This window comes from Glandiceps talaboti, assembly GCF_964340395.1.
Source record: "Glandiceps talaboti chromosome 22 unlocalized genomic scaffold, keGlaTala1.1 keGlaTala1_22_unloc_1, whole genome shotgun sequence".
Classification (NCBI taxonomy): Eukaryota; Metazoa; Hemichordata; class Enteropneusta; family Spengelidae; genus Glandiceps; species Glandiceps talaboti.
Window position 1 is genome coordinate 26,489 of NW_027554290.1, and position 26,396 is coordinate 52,884.

At 32.9% G+C, this 26,396-nt stretch overlaps 1 long non-coding RNA gene across 1 annotated transcript in view; it reads right to left on the reverse strand.

Annotated features, from left to right (window-relative positions):
- LOC144453264 (uncharacterized) overlaps positions 1–26,396 on the reverse strand; it is a 103,321-nt gene that overhangs the window by 828 nt on the left and 76,097 nt on the right. The window lies entirely within an intron of this gene.

The following is a 26,396-nucleotide window of genomic DNA, read 5'->3' on the forward strand; positions in this document are numbered from 1 at the left end:
TTGGCACTTTTTGCTCTAAACTAGTGGCTTCAGCTTCCTACAAATACCAAGTAAGTGCATATATACAGAGATCAATTACGGTCCAAAAGGAGTGAATTAATAATGATGACAATGTCATTTAACAGTAAAGCATGCCTGTACTGAGTATAGATGTCAATATGTCAGATTGCTAGAACATTTAACATTCATTTTGAGTAGGGGATGTTATAACGTGTGTTGAAAAGTATTGTTTACCTTTTCACTGGCAGTAAACAGACACTTCTCTCTCTCTCTCTCTCTCTCTCTCTCTCTCTCTCTCTCTCTCTCTCTCTCTCACTCTCTCTCTCTCTCTCATCGTTCAACCGTTTAACCTCCAACAGTGGTATTGTCATTATCGTCTTCATCTAATTTCTCATATGCTAAGAGTTCAATTTCAATAGCTTCTGCTTCGTCCCTTTGCTCACTTGCTTTGCCGTTCAGTTCCAATATCTGTAAATGTGTTTACAGTAAACAAAAAACTATTTTATATTGTATATAGAGGTATATTCCATGGTAACTTCATCATGGATTTCAGTTAGATTAGAAATTGTAAGATTAGAGACAAAAACTGTTGCACTAATTCTGTGTTACCAATCAATGAAGGTCTATACCGGTACATGTAGTTGTGATAGAATCAAAGCATATTAACACATGATTAGAGAGTAATACAAGGCTTAAATGAAAAATATCTCATGTCAATACTTGTTTGTGTATATCACATGAAAAATACCCTTAATCAGTGGTGTAGATAATATCTAAATTACACTGGCAATTCCAAGGCAGTGGAGCAGCCCCCACTGGATTGAGTAAGGTTGTTAAAATAAGTGTCATTTTTCAATATTGAAATGTTTATAGGTGATGTGATAACATTTAAAGTTAAGTTGCATTTCACCAGATTCCCAGCTACTAATCAACACTACTGCTAAATATGAAATGATTGAGCATTAAAATGTCTACCATACCTCTTTTATCAGTTGGACATATGTATTGAAATTAGCTGGTAGTGTCACAGGCTCATCTATTTCGTCAGATTTCTGTAGCTTTAGGAATATTTTCTTGTCTAATTCAATACATTCCCTTTCAAACATCTTGAAAAATATCAAGTATACACCAAGGCTTATATACAATATACATTGTACTGGCAAGATATTCCAAACAACAACATTCATTCCAACCTCCAAATGAAACCATCCAAATCACTGACTTCCTTCATGATGTTTGATGTTGTAAGTTTTTGATTTTTGAGAATGTTGTGACAGCGCTTTTAAACATTTGGAGAATGGTGGTATTGTTGACCGAGTTTGGATGCTCTATATTGCATATCTCAATCACAGTTTTCATATACTCGCCACCTTTGTCACCTCCAATCTTAACCAAAATCTGGTCTTCAGGTATGCCATCATGCCAAAAGAGTTTGTTATTACTGGAAAATGAAAGGTGATATTCTAGTGTGTGTGTGTGTGTGTCTCTCTCTCTCTCTCTTTCTCTCTCTCTCTCTCTCTCTCTCTCTCTCTCTCTCTCTCTCTCTCTCTCTCTCTCACTCTCTCTTTGTTCATTATTCTGTACTTCCTTCGATAAAAATACCTATGTGCAAACACCCAAACTGTTATACTTGTACAGTGCCTCCGGGAGAATTCTTACTCTCGTAGTCTTTAAATGTTTGGAATTTGTGTTTCTATGGTTTCTCAACGTCGTTGGCTATATATACGCGTTCATCCCATTGTTTTGTAATCATGCACTCATTGTTTCACATAAAAGAACACTTTAGTGATTTTAAAAGTACATATTATATTCAAATTACAGATTAAACAAAAAAGTCGAGGGCAAAGTTAATTTTCCAAAATTAACGCCTAAAATTTCTCAACACATAAAGCTGAGATATCATATCAGAAATGACAACAAATTAATTAAATCTGCAATTGACTTGAATGCCTGTATCAGAATACTTTGTAGAGACATGCAAATGTATTTGATTTCAGAATTACTTCACCTTTTTTAATAGGGTGGTGGTGATTTGGTATCAGGTCACAGGAAGCCCAGGAACCGTTTTAAAAAACAAACAAAATAATCATAAATATACCAAATTCAAAAATTATTTATAGCGAACCCAAACATTATTTTTAAAAGCCTTAGCTTTATTCTATGATCCTCATTGCTTTAATAACACATTCCTAAGTGGACCACCTTTAGACAGGGATACCTGTGAATCTATTTGAGATCCTTAGGTTGAAAGGTAAAGCTTAAGAATGAGTTGGCCTCTCACTACACCTCGAGGAAAGAAAGTACACATCAGGAACAATTCACGGTATCTACCAGTCGTCATGATAGCTGGTTAGAGCACTAGTGTTCAGGGGACATGGGTTCAATTCCTACATGTGTCGCTTTTCTTTCCTCATTTATAAGAAATATAGAATGTTTTGGTGAGTTTCTTTAATTTATAGCAAACCCAAAAAATAAATAAATAAATAGATAAATAAATAAATAAAAGTATACACAAACTGCAAAAATTTGAGCAACGAGACCTGCCTATACAAATTTCAAAAGCCTTGCTCAGTGAGCACACCGCCAGTGGCCTAACATTTTAGAATGCACTAATCCACGCATTCTGTGCATCTCGTACTTCGTATTACTAATAGTATTACATTGTTACAGCAAGCAATACCATAAAATAGTCAACCTCCACAACTTCCGGTTCAACTTTCCAGGTAGTGCCTTCTCGGGGGGGGGGGGGGGGGGGGGGGGGGTCATTTTATTGGATAGCTGATAAAAATGAAGTGTTTAGGCCTAAAAGAGCTTTTCTCAATAATTACATTTTTGGCCCTGGCCACTTTGCTACCTAATACAATGCAACGGTGTGTCTACATAAACTGTGCAAACTGTGCAAAACAGTGAATTAATCAACCAGCCAATCAGTCTGTTGGTATACAATCTATCGGTATGTCTGCATAAATTATAAGATGAGAAATGTATGACACAATAGAAACACTTCAGTACAACATGACAACTTTCTTTATTCTAAGTGATGTCAATCAACATAAGTCAGTCAGTCAAAGCTTCATAAAATCCCTGAAAATACAGTTGCTATGGTAATGAAGTCACAAATGCTACATGATAAATAGTTGTGTAAATGTGCTAAGTAAGAAAAGACAATACGAGGAATGACATTATTTGTGTTATTTTGAAATCAAGGTATATGCTTCTATGAAAACCTAATCATATCTATAAAGTGTTGTAACTATAGTAACTAACTATGGTAACTGTGACCATGGCAACTGTAACTTTAATAAACTGTGATCATGGCAACTGTAAGCTTTTCCTGCTAACATCTGAACTTTAAAGAAAACATGTTCAATATCTGAGTGGTACTATTACATGTCTGAAAAACTCATGACAAGTCTTCATTGATGACATACCACCATAATCAACAAGGTTCAACAAAGGTTAGCTTTCTTGTAGAAATCTGAAACACTTAGAGAATATAGTAACAAGTAATGTAGATTTAAAAAGACATAAGCTGAGTTTATCTTTTTTTTTTGATGGGGGGGGGGGGGGTTCTGATTATTCAAATTAATTATTGTATTCTACTTCCTAAAGTCTACTTAATCATCACTTGCTACTGACAGAAGTGAAATCTGGTTTTGAACGTATTATTTATTGTCAAGATAACTCCCACATAATTATGCCATCAACTTCATTAACAATGCCAGAAGACAATTTTTATTGACAATGAAGACATGTATTAAAACTATACAAGAGTAGTTTAATCTAGGTTTTCCATAAGTATTTCAATCCTACTAATATATATATATATATATATGTCTTCATGGTCAGACTATTGGTGTTCTTACACCCTCTGTGTTAAACAGTCAAAATTCTCTTGTTTTCATGATTTCAGAAAACTACAGTTTGAATGTGGATTAAAATTTATGTCTGGCAGAGATATAGAAAGAGGTAGTCCTAAATAAACTAACTATCTGTAATCCTTATGGTTCACTGATTAGATATCACAAACAGAGAACTGAGGATTGAAACCCTGGTCTTTAAGTACTTCCATCAAAATAACAATAAATAATGTCATTTCCTACAAAATTGCATCTTCAAAAGAGAAACCAAAATCATTAACAATCACTCATTTATTGCATTGTACATTTCTTGAAAAAGTTCAGAAGTTGACAACATTTCACCCCTACAAACACATAATGGACCTGTCTACCTATATATCAAACCAGGGGGTTGAAACCAAGCAAACTTAACATTTGTACTCACAGCTGAAATGGCATGTGTTGAGACTTTTTTGTACACAGCTTTAACATTTTTGTATGGGATATTCTCTGAAGTCATCATTGTGTTTTACATAATAAACCAGAACTCAATGATGCCAGTATGGTTAGTTCACAGACTTGTCTTGGTGTAATTACTATCCCAAGATGCTCTCTACATGCACCCAGAAACTTGACAAACATCTTAGTGTTACTATCTCAAGATGCTCTCTACACCAAGAAATTTGACGAATGTCTTTGTGTTACTATCCCAAGATGCTCTCTACATCAAGAGACTTGTTAATAATAATAACACTTTTTCTTACCAGTAGAATTTTTTTAAATTGCTGTTTTGATAATAAACAAATCAAAATAAGATCGTACGATTGTGTCATGTAGGTCGCCATTTTGGTATACGAATCACACAAAATCTCATGAGATCTGACGAGAACACATTGATTTTGGTCAAATGGGGCGCTATTGCCTTCAAGTACAGACGCCATTTTTGCATAATTATGAATAGGCACAAATAGAACTTAGCAGCCAACGAAAGATTGTATGCAGGATGAGCCTCCTTAGATTTGCTGGGTTTTCATTAAAAACCACAAAGCGAAGTGAAAATCAAACTGGAAATAGAAACAGACACAAAGAAAGTATGAGTGGTGAAACAAATGGTCAAAGTGGCAGGGAATATGGAAAGTCACATGGTGACATGATGTGCCATATCTGCAAGACATTCATTGTGTTGCACATCATAAACTAGAACTTGGAATTAAGGACTCTGCAAAGGCTGTTCAATTCATGAGTACTGTGACAGAAATGCTGCTGGCCCTCTACAAATTCTACCACTACTCTCCACTGAATTGGAATGGTTTGCTGAGGGCAGGTGAGACCACTGGAATCAGAATACTTAGACAGGTAACATACTGGGAACCCGCTGGATTGGGCATCATGAGAGGGCAGTGAAATCAGTACAAAGAAATTGGCCAGCACTGATAGCACATTTACAGAGTGTCCAAGAACATGGACAATCCACTGATGCAAAGGGAAGGGCCAAAGCTATGCTGAAAAAGTTCTGCTCATATAGATTCATGCAGTTCCTAAACTTTCTGAGGGACTGCTTTCATATCCTGACAATGTTGTCTTTGACATTTCAATCCAATGACAGCACAATAGAAACCGCGGACACTCAAGGGTACTAACAACCACACAAAGTCTACAGAATCTGAATGAAAATCCTGGTCCACATGAAACTACATTTACAGCCGCTATTGAAGTCAATGAAAATGGGCAGTGTGTATATCAGGGCCATGTACTGACCAAAGGAGCCAACAATGAACGCATGTTTGATCAAGATAGAAGAGAACTAGCAACAAGACTATACAGAGAAATATTGATCAGAGATTTCAGAACAATGAAATGTTGGTTAGTACTGTTGTGTTGGACCCTAAAAACTGGCCGGAAGATAGAGACAGACTGAGGGAGTATGGTAATGACAGCCAACTAACTATTTGCAACCACTTCAGACAACTGCTTGAGAGAAAGGAATGTGAAATAGAAAGTATTACAGAGGAGTGGATTGATGCCAAGACATATATCAGTCAACTAGCTGGTACACAATGACCCAACAATGAAGTATCTCACACTCTGGCAACGTGTGCTACAACAAGAAGCAAGATTCCCAAATCTGAAATATGTTGTAAAATGTGTTCTTTTGCTGACAATTCATACTGCCGAGTGTGAAAGGGGATTCTCTGTTATGAAGAGGATCAAGTCAGACTGGAGGGCATCCCTTATTCCAGAAACAGTGAACCAACTAATGAGAATCCACACATCTGGGGTTTCCCTTGAAGACCTTGATCCTGACCCAGCTCTTCAACTGTGGTGGCAAGTGAGAAATAGACGTCCAAATGTTCAGCCCTATGGTGCAAGACATCGCAATAATGACAATGAACAGGCACAAGGAAATAATGACCCTGCATGGTCATCAGATGACGAAGACATCTAATTACAAAACAATGAACACTGTACCTTGTAAGCCTGATAAACACTGAACATACTGTCTAATTTCAAAGCTAAATAAATATTATTTTTGGTGGACAAGCACTTTCTTTTTCAGGCAAGTACTTTTTATTTTCTACTTGCCCAGGTGGCAAGTGTCTATTTTGTATTATTTCGACCCCTGAACATACATACATACATACATACCTTCACACACACACACACACACACACATATAGCAGTTAGATTTAGAATGAATGTCAAGGTGTTAGCTGCGACAGACCATGCATTGTCCAGTTTTATTTCAATCACCAATTCTGGTTGAACGTAAACCCTACACGTGTGCTAACTTCATGCAAGCCAACATACTACTCTATATTTGTCAGTTGTATGTCAAGAGGCTATAAAACTGTTTCCTATCAAACAGCATGTCTCTGTGCTTCTAGCATGCTGTGCCAAGTGCTATTAATCAAATTCATTTTTGTACTTTTCCAGTGTATAGCATGTTCCGTTTGTACACGCTATATGGTCAAAGGTTGTACATGTATTTTGTCATATATTGATATACTTTCCCTTTTCTCTAGCTTCAAGTCAGAGTTGCTACCTTAGAAGACGACAACAAACATCTGAAGAGGCGGTTGAGAACACTGCATAACAATTTTGAAAATCTAAAAAGTATGTGGGATTTTATTACCATCCAAGTATTCTTCTGTAGCTAACGCCTTCTCATTTGCAATCTTAACACCCAACACATTTTCTGAACAACTAAACCAAGTAGTTATTTTGGTAATTATTTGTTCACTATCACTGCATGTAGTACTTTGAACTTTTATTACATATCTTTCAACCATCTAACATACAGCAAAATACAATTAGATTTTAATAGAATATTGGTACGTATAGTGTAACCTTGACTGTTGTAGATCATTATTTACTCAGGATAGGTAAAACATTTGTATAGTGTAACCTTGACTGTTGTAGATCATTATTTACTCAGGATAGGTAAAACATTTGTATAGTGTAACCTTGACTGTTGTAGATCATTATTTACTCAGGATAGGTAAAACATTTGTATAGTGTAACCTTGACTGTTGTAGATCATTATTTACTCAGGATAGGTAAACCATTTGTATAGTGTACCCTTGACTGTTGTAGATCATTATTTACTCAGGATAGGTAAACCATTTGTATAGTGTACCCTTGACTGTTGTAGATCATTATTTACTCAGGATAGGTAAAACATTTGTATAGTGTAACCTTGACTGTTGTAGATCATTATTTACTCAGGATAGGTAAAACATTTGTATAGTGTAACCTTGACTGTTGTAGATCATTATTTACTCAGGATAGGTAAAACATTTGTATAGTGTAACCTTGACTGTTGTAGATCATTATTTACTCAGGATAGGTAAAACATTTGTATAGTGTAACCTTGACTGTTGTAGATCATTATTTACTCAGGATAGGTAAAACATTTGTATAGTGTAACCTTGACTGTTGTAGATCATTATTTACTCAGGATAGGTAAAACATTTGTATAGTGTAACCTTGACTGTTGTAGATCATTATTTACTCAGGATAGGTAAAACATTTGTATAGTGTAACCTTGACTGTTGTAGATCATTATTTACTCAGGATAGGTAAAACATTTGTATAGTGTAACCTTGACTGTTGTAGATCATTATTTACTCAGGATAGGTAAAACATTTGTATAGTGTAACCTTGACTGTTGTACATCATTATTTACTCAGGATAGGTAAAACATTTGTATAGTGTAACCTTGACTGTTGTAGATCATTATTTACTCAGGATAGGTAAACCATTTGTATAGTGTACCCTTGACTGTTGTAGATCATTATTTACTCAGGATAGGTAAAACATTTGTATAGTGTAACCTTGACTGTTGTAGATCATTATTTACTCAGGATAGGTAAAACATTTGTATAGTGTAACCTTGACTGTTGTAGATCATTATTTACTCAGGATAGGTAAACCATTTGTATAGTGTAACCTTGACTGTTGTAGATCATTATTTACTCAGGATAGGTAAACCATTTGTATAGTGTAACCTTGACTGTTGTAGATCATTATTTACTCAGGATAGGTAAACCATTTGTATAGTGTAACCTTGACTGTTGTAGATCATTATTTACTCAGGATAGGTAAAACATTTGTATGGTGTAACCTTGACTGTTGTAGATCATTATTTACTCAGGATAGGTAAAACATTTGTATGGTGTAACCTTGACTGTTGTAGATCATTATTTACTCAGGATAGGTAAACCATTTGTATGGTGTAACCTTGACTGTTGTAGATCATTATTTACTCAGGATAGGTAAACCATTTGTATAGTGTAACCTTGACTGTTGTAGATCATTATTTACTCAGGATAGGTAAACCATTTGTATAGTGTAACCTTGACTGTTGTAGATCATTATTTACTCAGGATAGGTAAACCATTTGTATAGTGTAACCTTGACTGTTGTAGATCATTATTTACTCAGGATAGGTAAACCATTTGTATAGTGTAACCTTGACTGTTGTAGATCATTATTTACTCAGTATAGGTAAAACATTTGTATAGTGTAACCTTGACTGTTGTAGATCATTATTTACTCAGGATAGGTAAAACATTTGTATAGTGTAACCTTGACTGTTGTAGATCATTATTTACTCAGGATAGGTAAAACATTTGTATAGTGTAACCTTGACTGTTGTAGATCATTATTTACTCAGGATAGGTAAAACATTTGTATAGTGTAACCTTGACTGTTGTAGATCATTATTTACCCAGGATAGGTAAAACATTTTGTATAGTGTAACCTTGACTGTTGTAGATCATTATTTACTCAGGATAGGTAAAACATTTGACTGTATAGTGTAACCTTGACTGTTGTAGATCATTATTTACTCAGGATAGGTAAAACTTTTGTATAGTGTAACCTTGACTGTTGTAGATCATTATTTACTCAGGATAGGTAAAACATTTCTATAGTGTAACCTTGACTGTTGTAGATCATTATTTACTCAGGATAGGTAAAACATTTGTATACTGTAACCTTGACTGTTGTAGATCATTATTTACTCAGGATAGGTAAACCATTTGTATAGTGTAACCTTGACTGTTGTAGATCATTATTTACTCAGGATAGGTAAAACATTTGTATAGTGTAATCTTGACTGTTGTAGATCATTATTTACTCAGGATAGGTAAAACATTTGTATAGTGTAATCTTGACTGTTGTAGATCATTATTTACTCAGGATAGGTAAACCATTTGTATAGTGTAACCTTGACTGTTGTAGATCATTCTTTACTCAGGATAGGTAAAACATTTGTATAGTGTAACCTTGACTGTTGCAGATCATTATTTACTCAGGATAGGTAAAACATTTGTATAGTGTAACCTTGACTGTTGTAGATCATTATTTACTCAGGATAGGTAAACCATTTGTATAGTGTTAACTTTGACTGTTGTAGATCATCATTTACTCAGGATAGGTAAAACATTTGTATACTGTAACCTTGACTGTTGTAGATCATTATTTACCCAGGATAGGTAAACCATTTGTATAGTGTAACCTTGACTGTTGTAGATCATTATTTACTCAGGATAGGTAAAACATTTGTATAGTGTAACCTTGACTGTTGTAGATCATTATTTACTCAGGATAGGTAAACCATTTGTATAGTGTAACCTTGACTGTTGTAGATCATTATTTACCCAGGATAGGTAAAACATTTGTATAGTGTAACCTTGACTGTTGTAGATCATTATTTACTCAGGATAGGTAAAACATTTGTATAGTGTAACCTTGTCTGTTGTAGATCATTATTTACTCAGGATAGGTAAAACATTTGTATAGTGTAACCTTGACTGTTGTAGATCATTATTTACCCAGGATAGGTAAAACATTTGTATAGTGTAACCTTGACTGTTGTACATCATTATTTACTCAGGATAGGTAAAACATTTGTATAGTGTAACCTTGACTGTTGTAGATCATTATTTGCTCAGGATAGGTAAAACATTTGTATAGTGTAACCTTGACTGTTGTAGATCATTATTTACTCAGGATAGGTAAACCATTTGTATAGTGTAACCTTGACTGTTGTAGATCTCTATTTACTCAGGATAGGTAAAACATTTGTATAGTGTAACCTTGACTGTTGTAGATCATTATTTACTCAGGATAGGTAAAACTTTTGTATAGTGTAACCTTGACTGTTGTAGATCATTATTTACTCAGGATAGGTAAAACATTTGTATAGTGTAACCTTGACTGTTGTAGATCATTATTTACTCAGGATAGGTAAAACATTTGTATAGTGTAACCTTGACTGTTGTAAGATCATTATTTACTCAGGATAGGTAAACCATTTGTATAGTGTAACCTTGACTGTTGTAGATCATTATTTACTCAGGATAGGTAAAACATTTGTATAGTGTAACCTTGACAGTTGTAGATCATTATTTACTCAGGATAGGTAAAACATTTGTATAGTGTAACCTTGACTGTTGTAGATCATTATTTACTCAGGATAGGTAAACCATTTGTATACTGTAACCTTGACTGTTGTAGATCATTATTTACTCAGGATAGGTAAACCATTTGTATAGTGTAACCTTGACTGTTGTACATCATTATTTACTCAGGATAGGTAAAACATTTGTATAGTGTAACCTTGACTGTTGTAGATCATTATTTACTCAGGATAGGTAAAACATTTGTATAGTGTAACCTTGACTGTTGTAGATCATTATTTACTCAGGATAGGTAAACCATTTGTATAGTGTAACCTTGACTGTTGTAGATCTCTATTTACTCAGAATAGGTAAAACATTTGTATAGTGTAACCTTGACTGTTGTAGATCATTATTTACTCAGGATAGGTAAAACATTTGTATAGTGTAACCTTGACTGTTGTAGATCATTATTTACTCAGGATAGGTAAAACATTTGTATAGTGTAACCTTGACTGTTGTAGATCATTATTTACTCAGGATAGGTAAAACATTTGTATAGTGTAACCTTGAATGTTGTAAGATCATTATTTACTCAGGATAGGTAAACCATTTGTATAGTGTAACCTTGACTGTTGTAGATCATTATTTACTCAGGATAGGTAAAACATTTGTATAGTGTAACCTTGACAGTTGTAGATCATTATTTACTCAGGATAGGTAAAACATTTGTATAGTGTAACCTTGACTGTTGTAGATCATTATTTACTCAGGATAGGTAAACCATTTGTATACTGTAACCTTGACTGTTGTAGATCATTATTTACTCAGGATAGGTAAACCATTTGTATAGTGTAACCTTGACTGTTGTACATCATTATTTACTCAGGATAGGTAAAACATTTGTATAGTGTAACCTTGACTGTTGTAGATCATTATTTACTCAGGATAGGTAAAACATTTGTATAGTGTAACCTTGACTGTTGTAGATCATTATTTACTCAGGATAGGTAAAACATTTGTATAGTGTAACCTTGACTGTTGTAGATCATTATTTACCCAGGATAGCTAAAACATTTGTATAGTGTAACCTTGACTGTTGTAGATCATTATTTACCCAGGATAGGTAAAACATTTGTATAGTGTAACCTTGACTGTTGTACATCATTATTTACTCAGGATAGGTAAAACATTTGTATAGTGTAACCTTGACTGTTGTAGATCATTATTTACTCAGGATAGGTAAAACATTTGTATAGTGTAACCTTGACTGTTGTAGATCATTATTTACTCAGGATAGGTAAACCATTTGTATAGTGTAACCTTGACTGTTGTAGATCATTATTTACTCAGGATAGGTAAACCATTTGTATAGTGTAACCTTGACTGTTGTAGATCATTATTTACTCAGGATAGGTAAACCATTTGTATAGTGTAACCTTGACTGTTGTAGATCATTATTTACTCAGGATAGGTAAAACATTTGTATAGTGTAACCTTGACTGTTGTATATCATTATTTAATCAGGATAGGTAAACCATTTGTATAGTGTAACCTTGACTGTTGTAGATCATTATTTACTCAGGATAGGTAAAACATTTGTATAGTGTAACCTTGACTGTTGTAGATCATTATTTACTCAGGATAGGTAAAACATTTGTATAGTGTAACCTTGACTGTTGTAGATCATTATTTACTCAGGATAGGTAAAACATTTGTATAGTGTAACCTTGACTGTTGTAGATCATTATTTACTCAGGATAGGTAAAACATTTGTATAGTGTAACCTTGACTGTTGTAGATCATTATTTACCCAGGATAGGTAAAACATTTTGTATAGTGTAACCTTGACTGTTGTAGATCATTATTTACTCAGGATAGGTAAAACATTTGTATAGTGTAACCTTGACTGTTGTAGATCTCTATTTACTCAGGATAGGTAAAACATTTGACTGTATAGTTTAACCTTGACTGTTGTAGATCATTATTTACTCAGGATAGGTAAAACATTTGTATAGTGTAATCTTGACTGTTGTAGATCATTATTTACTCAGGATAGGTAAACCATTTGTATAGTGTAACCTTGACTGTTGTAGATCATTCTTTACTCAGGATAGGTAAAACATTTGTATAGTGTAACCTTGACTGTTGCAGATCATTATTTACTCAGGATAGGTAAAACATTTGTATAGTGTAACCTTGACTGTTGTAGATCATTATTTACTCAGGATAGGTAAAACATTTGTATAGTGTAACCTTGACTGTTGTAGATCATTATTTACTCAGGATAGGTAAACCATTTGTATACTGTAACCTTGACTGTTGTAGATCATTATTTACTCAGGATAGGTAAACCATTTGTATAGTGTAACCTTGACTGTTGTACATCATTATTTACTCAGGATAGGTAAAACATTTGTATAGTGTAACCTTGACTGTTGTAGATCATTATTTACTCAGGATAGGTAAAACATTTGTATAGTGTAACCTTGACTGTTGTAGATCATTATTTACTCAGGATAGGTAAACCATTTGTATAGTGTAACCTTGACTGTTGTAGATCTCTATTTACTCAGAATAGGTAAAACATTTGTATAGTGTAACCTTGACTGTTGTAGATCATTATTTACTCAGGATAGGTAAAACATTTGTATAGTGTAACCTTGACTGTTGTAGATCATTATTTACTCAGGATAGGTAAAACATTTGTATAGTGTAACCTTGACTGTTGTAGATCATTATTTACTCAGGATAGGTAAAACATTTGTATAGTGTAACCTTGACTGTTGTAAGATCATTATTTACTCAGGATAGGTAAACCATTTGTATAGTGTAACCTTGACTGTTGTAGATCATTATTTACTCAGGATAGGTAAAACATTTGTATAGTGTAACCTTGACAGTTGTAGATCATTATTTACTCAGGATAGGTAAAACATTTGTATAGTGTAACCTTGACTGTTGTAGATCATTATTTACTCAGGATAGGTAAACCATTTGTATACTGTAACCTTGACTGTTGTAGATCATTATTTACTCAGGATAGGTAAACCATTTGTATAGTGTAACCTTGACTGTTGTACATCATTATTTACTCAGGATATTTAAAACATTTGTATAGTGTAACCTTGACTGTTGTAGATCATTATTTACTCAGGATAGGTAAAACATTTGTATAGTGTAACCTTGACTGTTGTAGATCATTATTTACTCAGGATAGGTAAAACATTTGTATAGTGTAACCTTGACTGTTGTAGATCATTATTTACCCAGGATAGGTAAAACATTTTGTATAGTGTAACCTTGACTGTTGTAGATCATTATTTACTCTGGATAGGTAAAACATTTGTATAGTGTAACCTTGACTGTTGTAGATCATTATTTACTCAGGATAGGTAAAACATTTGTATAGTGTAACCTTGACTGTTGTAGATCATTATTTACCCAGGATAGCTAAAACATTTGTATAGTGTAACCTTGACTGTTGTAGATCATTATTTACCCAGGATAGGTAAAACATTTGTATAGTGTAACCTTGACTGTTGTACATCATTATTTACTCAGGATAGGTAAAACATTTGTATAGTGTAACCTTGACTGTTGTAGATCATTATTTACTCAGGATAGGTAAACCATTTGTATAGTGTAACCTTGACTGTTGTAGATCATTATTTACTCAGGATAGGTAAACCATTTGTATAGTGTAACCTTGACTGTTGTAGATCATTATTTACTCAGGATAGGTAAACCATTTGTATAGTGTAACCTTGACTGTTGTAGATCATTATTTACTCAGGATAGGTAAACCATTTGTATAGTGTAACCTTGACTGTTGTAGATCATTATTTACTCAGGATAGGTAAAACATTTGTATAGTGTAACCTTGACTGTTGTATATCATTATTTACTCAGGATAGGTAAACCATTTGTATAGTGTAACCTTGACTGTTGTAGATCATTATTTACTCAGGATAGGTAAAACATTTGTATAGTGTAACCTTGACTGTTGTAGATCATTATTTACTCAGGATAGGTAAAACATTTGTATAGTGTAACCTTGACTGTTGTAGATCATTATTTACTCAGGATAGGTAAAACATTTGTATAGTGTAACCTTGACTGTTGTAGATCATTATTTACTCAGGATAGGTAAAACATTTGTATAGTGTAACCTTGACTGTTGTAGATCATTATTTACCCAGGATAGGTAAAACATTTTGTATAGTGTAACCTTGACTGTTGTAGATCATTATTTACTCAGGATAGGTAAACCATTTGTATAGTGTAACCTTGACTGTTGTAGATCTCTATTTACTCAGAATAGGTAAAACATTTGTATAGTGTAACCTTGACTGTTGTAGATCATTATTTACTCAGGATAGGTAAAACATTTGTATAGTGTAACCTTGACTGTTGTAGATCATTATTTACTCAGGATAGGTAAACCATTTGTATAGTGTAACCTTGACTGTTGTAGATCATTATTTACTCAGGATAGGTAAAACATTTGTATAGTGTAACCTTGAATGTTGTAAGATCATTATTTACTCAGGATAGGTAAACCATTTGTATAGTGTAACCTTGACTGTTGTAGATCATTATTTACTCAGGATAGGTAAAACATTTGTATAGTGTAACCTTGACAGTTGTAGATCATTATTTACTCAGGATAGGTAAAACATTTGTATAGTGTAACCTTGACTGTTGTAGATCATTATTTACTCAGGATAGGTAAACCATTTGTATACTGTAACCTTGACTGTTGTAGATCATTATTTACTCAGGATAGGTAAACCATTTGTATAGTGTAACCTTGACTGTTGTACATCATTATTTACTCAGGATAGGTAAAACATTTGTATAGTGTAACCTTGACTGTTGTAGATCATTATTTACTCAGGATAGGTAAAACATTTGTATAGTGTAACCTTGACTGTTGTAGATCATTATTTACTCAGGATAGGTAAAACATTTGTATAGTGTAACCTTGAATGTTGTAAGATCATTATTTACTCAGGATAGGTAAACCATTTGTATAGTGTAACCTTGACTGTTGTAGATCATTATTTACTCAGGATAGGTAAAACATTTGTATAGTGTAACCTTGACAGTTGTAGATCATTATTTACTCAGGATAGGTAAACCATTTGTATAGTGTAACCTTGACTGTTGTAGATCTCTATTTACTCAGAATAGGTAAAACATTTGTATAGTGTAACCTTGACTGTTGTAGATCATTATTTACTCAGGATAGGTAAAACATTTGTATAGTGTAACCTTGACTGTTGTAGATCATTATTTACTCAGGATAGGTAAAACATTTGTATAGTGTAACCTTGACTGTTGTAGATCATTATTTACCCAGGATAGCTAAAACATTTGTATAGTGTAACCTTGACTGTTGTAGATCATTATTTACCCAGGATAGGTAAAACATTTGTATAGTGTAACCTTGACTGTTGTACATCATTATTTACTCAGGATAGGTAAAACATTTGTATAGTGTAACCTTGACTGTTGTAGATCATTATTTACTCAGGATAGGTAAAACATTTGTATAGTGTAACCTTGACTGTTGTAGATCATTATTTACTCAGGATAGGTAAACCATTTGTATAGTGTAACCTTGACTGTTGTAGATCATTATTTACTCAGGATAGGTAAACCATTTGTATAGTGTAACCTTGACTGTTGTAGATCATTATTTACTCAGGATAGGTAAACCATTTGTATAGTGTAACCTTGACTGTTGTAGATCATTATTTACTCAGGATAGGTAAAACATTTGTATAGTGTAACCTTGACTGTTGTATATCATTATTTAATCAGGATAGGTAAACCATTTGTATAGTGTAACCTTGACTGTTGTAGATCATTATTTACTCAGGATAGGTAAAACATTTGTATAGTGTAACCTTGACTGTTGTAGATCATTATTTACTCAGGATAGGTAAAACATTTGTATAGTGTAACCTTGACTGTTGTAGATCATTATTTACTCAGGATAGGTAAAACATTTGTATAGTGTAACCTTGACTGTTGTAGATCATTATTTACTCAGGATAGGTAAAACATTTGTATAGTGTAACCTTGACTGTTGTAGATCATTATTTACCCAGGATAGGTAAAACATTTTGTATAGTGTAACCTTGACTGTTGTAGATCATTATTTACTCAGGATAGGTAAAACATTTGTATAGTGTAACCTTGACTGTTGTAGATCTCTATTTACTCAGGATAGGTAAAACATTTGACTGTATAGTTTAACCTTGACTGTTGTAGATCATTATTTACTCAGGATAGGTAAAACATTTGTATAGTGTAATCTTGACTGTTGTAGATCATTATTTACTCAGGATAGGTAAACCATTTGTATAGTGTAACCTTGACTGTTGTAGATCATTCTTTACTCAGGATAGGTAAAACATTTGTATAGTGTAACCTTGACTGTTGCAGATCATTATTTACTCAGGATAGGTAAAACATTTGTATAGTGTAACCTTGACTGTTGTAGATCATTATTTACTCAGGATAGGTAAAACATTTGTATAGTGTAACCTTGACTGTTGTAGATCATTATTTACTCAGGATAGGTAAACCATTTGTATACTGTAACCTTGACTGTTGTAGATCATTATTTACTCAGGATAGGTAAACCATTTGTATAGTGTAACCTTGACTGTTGTACATCATTATTTACTCAGGATAGGTAAAACATTTGTATAGTGTAACCTTGACTGTTGTAGATCATTATTTACTCAGGATAGGTAAAACATTTGTATAGTGTAACCTTGACTGTTGTAGATCATTATTTACTCAGGATAGGTAAACCATTTGTATAGTGTAACCTTGACTGTTGTAGATCTCTATTTACTCAGAATAGGTAAAACATTTGTATAGTGTAACCTTGACTGTTGTAGATCATTATTTACTCAGGATAGGTAAAACATTTGTATAGTGTAACCTTGACTGTTGTAGATCATTATTTACTCAGGATAGGTAAAACATTTGTATAGTGTAACCTTGACTGTTGTAGATCATTATTTACTCAGGATAGGTAAAACATTTGTATAGTGTAACCTTGACTGTTGTAAGATCATTATTTACTCAGGATAGGTAAACCATTTGTATAGTGTAACCTTGACTGTTGTAGATCATTATTTACTCAGGATAGGTAAAACATTTGTATAGTGTAACCTTGACAGTTGTAGATCATTATTTACTCAGGATAGGTAAAACATTTGTATAGTGTAACCTTGACTGTTGTAGATCATTATTTACTCAGGATAGGTAAACCATTTGTATACTGTAACCTTGACTGTTGTAGATCATTATTTACTCAGGATAGGTAAACCATTTGTATAGTGTAACCTTGACTGTTGTACATCATTATTTACTCAGGATATTTAAAACATTTGTATAGTGTAACCTTGACTGTTGTAGATCATTATTTACTCAGGATAGGTAAAACATTTGTATAGTGTAACCTTGACTGTTGTAGATCATTATTTACTCAGGATAGGTAAAACATTTGTATAGTGTAACCTTGACTGTTGTAGATCATTATTTACCCAGGATAGGTAAAACATTTTGTATAGTGTAACCTTGACTGTTGTAGATCATTATTTACTCTGGATAGGTAAAACATTTGTATAGTGTAACCTTGACTGTTGTAGATCATTATTTACTCAGGATAGGTAAAACATTTGTATAGTGTAACCTTGACTGTTGTAGATCATTATTTACCCAGGATAGCTAAAACATTTGTATAGTGTAACCTTGACTGTTGTAGATCATTATTTACCCAGGATAGGTAAAACATTTGTATAGTGTAACCTTGACTGTTGTACATCATTATTTACTCAGGATAGGTAAAACATTTGTATAGTGTAACCTTGACTGTTGTAGATCATTATTTACTCAGGATAGGTAAACCATTTGTATAGTGTAACCTTGACTGTTGTAGATCATTATTTACTCAGGATAGGTAAACCATTTGTATAGTGTAACCTTGACTGTTGTAGATCATTATTTACTCAGGATAGGTAAACCATTTGTATAGTGTAACCTTGACTGTTGTAGATCATTATTTACTCAGGATAGGTAAACCATTTGTATAGTGTAACCTTGACTGTTGTAGATCATTATTTACTCAGGATAGGTAAAACATTTGTATAGTGTAACCTTGACTGTTGTATATCATTATTTACTCAGGATAGGTAAACCATTTGTATAGTGTAACCTTGACTGTTGTAGATCATTATTTACTCAGGATAGGTAAAACATTTGTATAGTGTAACCTTGACTGTTGTAGATCATTATTTACTCAGGATAGGTAAAACATTTGTATAGTGTAACCTTGACTGTTGTAGATCATTATTTACTCAGGATAGGTAAAACATTTGTATAGTGTAACCTTGACTGTTGTAGATCATTATTTACTCAGGATAGGTAAAACATTTGTATAGTGTAACCTTGACTGTTGTAGATCATTATTTACCCAGGATAGGTAAAACATTTTGTATAGTGTAACCTTGACTGTTGTAGATCATTATTTACTCAGGATAGGTAAACCATTTGTATAGTGTAACCTTGACTGTTGTAGATCTCTATTTACTCAGAATAGGTAAAACATTTGTATAGTGTAACCTTGACTGTTGTAGATCATTATTTACTCAGGATAGGTAAAACATTTGTATAGTGTAACCTTGACTGTTGTAGATCATTATTTACTCAGGATAGGTAAACCATTTGTATAGTGTAACCTTGACTGTTGTAGATCATTATTTACTCAGGATAGGTAAAACATTTGTATAGTGTAACCTTGAATGTTGTAAGATCATTATTTACTCAGGATAGGTAAACCATTTGTATAGTGTAACCTTGACTGTTGTAGATCATTATTTACTCAGGATAGGTAAAACATTTGTATAGTGTAACCTTGACAGTTGTAGATCATTATTTACTCAGGATAGGTAAAACATTTGTATAGTGTAACCTTGACTGTTGTAGATCATTATTTACTCAGGATAGGTAAACCATTTGTATACTGTAACCTTGACTGTTGTAGATCATTATTTACTCAGGATAGGTAAACCATTTGTATAGTGTAACCTTGACTGTTGTACATCATTATTTACTCAGGATAGGTAAAACATTTGTATAGTGTAACCTTGACTGTTGTAGATCATTATTTACTCAGGATAGGTAAAACATTTGTATAGTGTAACCTTGACTGTTGTAGATCATTATTTACTCAGGATAGGTAAAACATTTGTATAGTGTAACCTTGACTGTTGTAGATCATTATTTACCCAGGATAGCTAAAACATTTGTATAGTGTAACCTTGACTGTTGTAGATCATTATTTACCCAGGATAGGTAAAACATTTGTATAGTGTAACCTTGACTGTTGTACATCATTATTTACTCAGGATAGGTAAAACATTTGTATAGTGTAACCTTGACTGTTGTAGATCATTATTTACTCAGGATAGGTAAAACATTTGTATAGTGTAACCTTGACTGTTGTAGATCATTATTTACTCAGGATAGGTAAACCATTTGTATAGTGTAACCTTGACTGTTGTAGATCATTATTTACTCAGGATAGGTAAACCATTTGTATAGTGTAACCTTGACTGTTGTAGATCATTATTTACTCAGGATAGGTAAACCATTTGTATAGTGTAACCTTGACTGTTGTAGATCATTATTTACTCAGGATAGGTAAAACATTTGTATAGTGTAACCTTGACTGTTGTATATCATTATTTAATCAGGATAGGTAAACCATTTGTATAGTGTAACCTTGACTGTTGTAGATCATTATTTACTCAGGATAGGTAAAACATTTGTATAGTGTAACCTTGACTGTTGTAGATCATTATTTACTCAGGATAGGTAAAACATTTGTATAGTGTAACCTTGACTGTTGTAGATCATTATTTACTCAGGATAGGTAAAACATTTGTATAGTGTAACCTTGACTGTTGTAGATCATTATTTACTCAGGATAGGTAAAACATTTGTATAGTGTAACCTTGACTGTTGTAGATCATTATTTACCCAGGATAGGTAAAACATTTTGTATAGTGTAACCTTGACTGTTGTAGATCATTATTTACTCAGGATAGGTAAAACATTTGTATAGTGTAACCTTGACTGTTGTAGATCTCTATTTACTCAGGATAGGTAAAACATTTGACTGTATAGTTTAACCTTGACTGTTGTAGATCATTATTTACTCAGGATAGGTAAAACATTTGTATAGTGTAATCTTGACTGTTGTAGATCATTATTTACTCAGGATAGGTAAACCATTTGTATAGTGTAACCTTGACTGTTGTAGATCATTCTTTACTCAGGATAGGTAAAACATTTGTATAGTGTAACCTTGACTGTTGCAGATCATTATTTACTCAGGATAGGTAAAACATTTGTATAGTGTAACCTTGACTGTTGTAGATCATTATTTACTCAGGATAGGTAAAACATTTGTATAGTGTAACCTTGACTGTTGTAGATCATTATTTACTCAGGATAGGTAAACCATTTGTATACTGTAACCTTGACTGTTGTAGATCATTATTTACTCAGGATAGGTAAACCATTTGTATAGTGTAACCTTGACTGTTGTACATCATTATTTACTCAGGATAGGTAAAACATTTGTATAGTGTAACCTTGACTGTTGTAGATCATTATTTACTCAGGATAGGTAAAACATTTGTATAGTGTAACCTTGACTGTTGTAGATCATTATTTACTCAGGATAGGTAAACCATTTGTATAGTGTAACCTTGACTGTTGTAGATCTCTATTTACTCAGAATAGGTAAAACATTTGTATAGTGTAACCTTGACTGTTGTAGATCATTATTTACTCAGGATAGGTAAAACATTTGTATAGTGTAACCTTGACTGTTGTAGATCATTATTTACTCAGGATAGGTAAAACATTTGTATAGTGTAACCTTGACTGTTGTAGATCATTATTTACTCAGGATAGGTAAAACATTTGTATAGTGTAACCTTGACTGTTGTAAGATCATTATTTACTCAGGATAGGTAAACCATTTGTATAGTGTAACCTTGACTGTTGTAGATCATTATTTACTCAGGATAGGTAAAACATTTGTATAGTGTAACCTTGACAGTTGTAGATCATTATTTACTCAGGATAGGTAAAACATTTGTATAGTGTAACCTTGACTGTTGTAGATCATTATTTACTCAGGATAGGTAAACCATTTGTATACTGTAACCTTGACTGTTGTAGATCATTATTTACTCAGGATAGGTAAACCATTTGTATAGTGTAACCTTGACTGTTGTACATCATTATTTACTCAGGATATTTAAAACATTTGTATAGTGTAACCTTGACTGTTGTAGATCATTATTTACTCAGGATAGGTAAAACATTTGTATAGTGTAACCTTGACTGTTGTAGATCATTATTTACTCAGGATAGGTAAAACATTTGTATAGTGTAACCTTGACTGTTGTAGATCATTATTTACCCAGGATAGGTAAAACATTTTGTATAGTGTAACCTTGACTGTTGTAGATCATTATTTACTCTGGATAGGTAAAACATTTGTATAGTGTAACCTTGACTGTTGTAGATCATTATTTACTCAGGATAGGTAAAACATTTGTATAGTGTAACCTTGACTGTTGTAGATCATTATTTACCCAGGATAGCTAAAACATTTGTATAGTGTAACCTTGACTGTTGTAGATCATTATTTACCCAGGATAGGTAAAACATTTGTATAGTGTAACCTTGACTGTTGTACATCATTATTTACTCAGGATAGGTAAAACATTTGTATAGTGTAACCTTGACTGTTGTAGATCATTATTTACTCAGGATAGGTAAACCATTTGTATAGTGTAACCTTGACTGTTGTAGATCATTATTTACTCAGGATAGGTAAACCATTTGTATAGTGTAACCTTGACTGTTGTAGATCATTATTTACTCAGGATAGGTAAACCATTTGTATAGTGTAACCTTGACTGTTGTAGATCATTATTTACTCAGGATAGGTAAACCATTTGTATAGTGTAACCTTGACTGTTGTAGATCATTATTTACTCAGGATAGGTAAAACATTTGTATAGTGTAACCTTGACTGTTGTAGATCATTATTTACTCAGGATAGGTAAACCATTTGTATAGTGTAACCTTGACTGTTGTAGATCATTATTTACTCAGGATAGGTAAAACATTTGTATAGTGTAACCTTGACTGTTGTAGATCATTATTTACTCAGGATAGGTAAAACATTTGTATAGTGTAACCTTGACTGTTGTAGATCATTATTTACTCAGGATAGGTAAAACATTTGTATAGTGTAACCTTGACTGTTGTAGATCATTATTTACTCAGGATAGGTAAAACATTTGTATAGTGTAACCTTGACTGTTGTAGATCATTATTTACCCAGGATAGGTAAAACATTTTGTATAGTGTAACCTTGACTGTTGTAGATCATTATTTACTCAGGATAGGTAAAACATTTGTATAGTGTAACCTTGACTGTTGTAGATCTCTATTTACTCAGGATAGGTAAAACATTTGACTGTATAGTTTAACCTTGACTGTTGTAGATCATTATTTACTCAGGATAGGTAAAACATTTGTATAGTGTAATCTTGACTGTTGTAGATCATTATTTACTCAGGATAGGTAAACCATTTGTATAGTGTAACCTTGACTGTTGTAGATCATTCTTTACTCAGGATAGGTAAAACATTTGTATAGTGTAACCTTGACTGTTGCAGATCATTATTTACTCAGGATAGGTAAAACATTTGTATAGTGTAACCTTGACTGTTGTAGATCATTATTTACTCAGGATAGGTAAACCATTTGTATAGTGTTAACTTTGACTGTTGTAGATCATTATTTACTCAGGATAGGTAAACCATTTGTATAGTGTAACCTTGACTGTTGTAGATCATTATTTACTCAGGAGAGGTAAAACATTTGTATAGTGTAACCTTGACTGTTGTAGATCATTATTTACTCAGGATAGGTAAAACATTTGTATAGTGTAACCTTGACTGTTGTAGATCATTATTTACTCAGGATAGGTAAAACATTTGTATAGTGTAACCTTGACTGTTGTAGATCATTATTTACTCAGGATAGGTAAAACATTTGTATACTGTAACCTTGACTGTTGTAGATCATCATTTACTCAGGATAGGTAAAACATTTGTATACTGTAACCTTGACTGTTGTAGATCATTATTTACCCAGGATAGGTAAACCATTTGTATAGTGTAACCTTGACTGTTGTAGATCATTATTTACTCAGGATAGGTAAAACATTTGTATAGTGTAACCTTGACTGTTGTAGATCATTATTTACTCAGGATAGGTAAACCATTTGTATAGTGTAACCTTGACTGTTGTAGATCATTATTTACCCAGGATAGGTAAAACATTTGTATAGTGTAACCTTGACTGTTGTAGATCATTATTTACTCAGGATAGGTAAAACATTTGTATAGTGTAACCTTGACTGTTGTAGATCATTATTTACTCAGGATAGGTAAAACATTTGTATAGTGTAACCTTGACTGTTGTAGATCATTATTTACCCAGGATAGGTAAAACATTTGTATAGTGTAACCTTGACTGTTGTACATCATTATTTACTCAGGATAGGTAAAACATTTGTATAGTGTAACCTTGACTGTTGTAGATCATTATTTACTCAGGATAGGTAAACCATTTGTATAGTGTAACCTTGACTGTTGTAGATCTCTATTTACTCAGGATAGGTAAAACATTTGTATAGTGTAACCTTGACTGTTGTAGATCATTATTTACTCAGGATAGGTAAAACATTTGTATAGTGTAACCTTGACTGTTGTAGATCATTATTTACTCAGGATAGGTAAAACATTTGTATAGTGTAACCTTGACTGTTGTAGATCATTATTTACTCAGGATAGGTAAAACATTTGTATACTGTAACCTTGACTGTTGTAGATCATCATTTACTCAGGATAGGTAAAACATTTGTATACTGTAACCTTGACTGTTGTAGATCATTATTTACCAAGGATAGGTAAACCATTTGTATAGTGTAACCTTGACTGTTGTAGATCATTATTTACTCAGGATAGGTAAAACATTTGTATAGTGTAACCTTGACTGTTGTAGATCATTATTTACTCAGGATAGGTAAACCATTTGTATAGTGTAACCTTGACTGTTGTAGATCATTATTTACCCAGGATAGGTAAAACATTTGTATAGTGTAACCTTGACTGTTGTAGATCATTATTTACTCAGGATAGGTAAAACATTTGTATAGTGTAACCTTGACTGTTGTAGATCATTATTTACTCAGGATAGGTAAAACATTTGTATACTGTAACCTTGACTGTTGTAGATCATTATTTACCCAGGATAGGTAAAACATTTGTATAGTGTAACCTTGACTGTTGTACATCATTATTTACTCAGGATAGGTAAAACATTTGTATAGTGTAACCTTGACTGTTGTAGATCATTATTTACTCAGGATAGGTAAAACATTTGTATAGTGTAACCTTGACTGTTGTAGATCATTATTTACTTAGGATAGGTAAACCATTTGTATAGTGTAACCTTGACTGTTGTAGATCTCTATTTACTCAGGATAGGTAAAACATTTGTATAGTGTAACCTTGACTGTTGTAGATCATTATTTACTCAGGATAGGTAAAACTTTTGTATAGTGTAACCTTGACTGTTGTAGATCATTATTTACTCAGGATAGGTAAAACATTTGTATAGTGTAACCTTGACTGTTGTAGATCATTATTTACTGAGGATAGGTAAAACATTTGTATAGTGTAACCTTGATAGTTGTAAGATCATTATTTACTCAGGATAGGTAAACCATTTGTATAGTGTAACCTTGACTGTTGTAGATCATTATTTACTCAGGATAGGTAAAACATTTGTATAGTGTAATCTTGACTGTTGTAGATCATTATTTACTCAGGATAGGTAAAACATTTGTATAGTGTAACCTTGACAGTTGTAGATCATTATTTACTCAGGATAGGTAAAACATTTGTATAGTGTAACCTTGACTGTTGTAGATCATTATTTACTCAGGATAGGTAAACCATTTGTATACTGTAACCTTGACTGTTGTAGATCATTATTTACTCAGGATAGGTAAACCATTTGTATAGTGTAACCTTGACTGTTGTAGATCATTATTTACTCAGGATAGGTAAAACATTTGTATAGTGTAACCTTGACTGTTGTAGATCATTATTTACTCAGGATAGGTAAAACATTTGTATAGTGTAACCTTGACTGTTGTAGATCATTATTTACTCAGGATAGGTAAAACATTTGTATAGTGTAAACTTGACTGTTGTAGATCATTATTTACTCAGGATAGGTAAAACATTTGTTTAGTGTAACCTTGACTGTTGTAGATCATTATTTACCCAGGATAGGTAAAACATTTGTATAGTGTAACCTTGACTGTTGTACATCATTATTTACTCAGGATAGGTAAAACATTTGTATAGTGTAACCTTGACTGTTGTAGATCATTATTTACTCAGGATAGGTAAACCATTTGTATAGTGTAACCTTGACTGTTGTAGATCATTATTTACTC